At 47.5% G+C, this 2,162-nt stretch overlaps 1 pseudogene; it reads left to right on the top strand.

Moving 5' to 3' along the window:
• Positions 1-312: 312 nt before the first annotated feature.
• LOC115068507 lies at positions 313-410 on the top strand (annotated as a pseudogene).
• The last annotated feature ends 1,752 nt before the right edge of the window (positions 411-2,162 follow it).

Below are 2,162 nucleotides of genomic sequence, written 5' to 3'. Positions count from 1 at the left end.
ACTGGGCATCTGTCCGGAACTTGCTTTTTGTCAACTTCCTAAGGCCGAATTAATGGAGTGCCTCAGGCCGGACGATTCCTTCGCAACTCTGGAGGTTGGTTCTGGGTGTTTGAAATCAAGGCCCTGGCAGGGTAGGGCTCCTTCCAGAGGCTCTGAGGGAGAGTCTGCTCCGTGTCTTGCTTCCAGCTCCTGGTGGATGCTGCCGTCCTTGGTATTGTTTGGCTTGTAGAAGCATCAGTTTGTCTCTGTCTGTCTGTGTCTCTGTCTCTCGGTCTGTCTCTGTCTCTCTCTCTTCTTATAAGGACAGCAGCTATGATCACTTGAACAGCACATACACTAAAATTGGAATGATACAGAGATTAGCACAGCTCCTGTCCAAGGATGACATATAAAGTGTGTTCCGTATTTTTGAGACCTTTCCTTGGTAAATAAAGTGGAGAAAGATTAAAGAAGACACCGATTCCAACCTCTGGTCTCTATACGTGCACATACATACACACACAGAGTGCACCCACACACATGTGAGCATGCATACATACATGCATAAGCAACATACACATATAAAACCACAAAAAACTGGACAGCAACCATTGGCTCAGGTGAGCTCAAGATAAGTATGTTAATTAATAGTATCTGTTGAGACCCTGTTTTGAAGTAAGATCACAGTGTAAGACTCCACATGGTCATAAACAGGGAGATATTCAACACGGGATTCATTTTTACTTGTTTTGGGCCTAATTCCCCTCTCATGGTCTTCCTTTGGGAAGATGTCTAGATCATACCCCAGCTGGGGTTCACTGTTGGTACCTCATGAGCTCTCCCTGTCAGAGAGCACCCCAATACTGTGCATGTCCCGATTAGGCCCCAGACCCCTTGAGACTAGGACCCCCTTGGCCCTGTCTGCTTGCACCAAATGAGTGCAGAGCACGTATGAGTGCTGGCTCTCAGTTAGTTGTGTGATCTTGAGTGACTTTCTTAAGTTCCCTTTTGCCTCAGTTTCCCCTTTTGGAAAGATGGAGCTGTTAAATGAGAATGCATATGGAAAGCAGCTGGTCTAGGACTTAGAGTCTCCATGGGACAGGAACCGTGTTTGTTTGTTTGTCTTAGTATGTGTGGCATTTGGCACGGTGTCTGACATGGCAGGTGACCCATATGGACTTGCTCCACAAGGAATCACATAAGGAGATTTAACCTGAGGAGAAGCAACACTTGTGCATTTATGATTGTGACCCTTCCTTAGAAGCCCCCTTTCCCTGCTCAGTCCCCAGGAGCCAACTAATTTGCAGTTGAGTTTGGGCTGGATGCTGACAAGTGGCGATGGTTCACAGGGGTCTCAGTTTGACTCAGACTCACAGCCCTGCACCCCATGTTTTTCTTTCATGTGGATGGAACAAATTTTGGCTTATTACATAGTGGTACCTGTAGTGGCTTCAATAAATGAGTCACCATTTACTGTAAAGCTTTCAGATGCCCGGCAGACATGCTTGTCAGGAGGGCCGGGGCCCTCTGCAGGACCCACAGTCTGGCCTAGGTGTCTAAAGAGACATAACACTTGTTGTGGTCACACATAGCATGAAGGTCATGGGTGAAGGTCTGCAGCCTTCTCGGTTTCCGTACTTCCTACTGGAAAGTGATTTTGATCTTTATTCAGTGGTGGGCACGTGTTGAAGTCAGTTAGATAACACTGCACATTTGTGTTTGCTTCTAGACTAGAGATTTATTCTTATGCCTGGTTTTGTTTTTGTGTGAACTGTTAATTTTTTAATTTTTATAAAGAACCTGTGTTGGTCTAGGGAGACAGCCCTGTCAGTAAAGTGCTTGCTCTACTAGCATGAGGCCCTCAGTTCCATCCCCAGAACCTATGTAAAAGGCTGGGCATGGTGGCACATACTTGTAACCTCAGTGTCGGGGTGGTGGAGACTGGAGGGTTCCTGAGGCTCACCGGCCGGCTGGGCAGCCTAATTGGTGGGCCTCTGGTCCCAATGAGAGACCCGGTCTCACAAAACAAGGTGGGGGCCTGCGAGATGGCTCGGCATGCTGCCAAGTATAATGACTTGAGTTTGAACCCCTGACCCTTATGATGGAAGGAGAGAACCGACTCCTGAAAGTTGTCCTCTGACCACACACACACATGCTGTGGCCTGCATGTGTTCACTCTCTTT

The sequence above is a fragment of the Nannospalax galili genome, unplaced genomic scaffold, assembly GCF_000622305.1.
Source record: "Nannospalax galili isolate Female #2095 unplaced genomic scaffold, S.galili_v1.0 scaffold1892, whole genome shotgun sequence".
NCBI classification, from domain to species: domain Eukaryota; kingdom Metazoa; phylum Chordata; class Mammalia; order Rodentia; family Spalacidae; genus Nannospalax; species Nannospalax galili.
The sequence above is the reverse complement of the archived record's forward strand: the minus strand, read 5'-3'. Positions and strand labels throughout refer to the sequence as shown.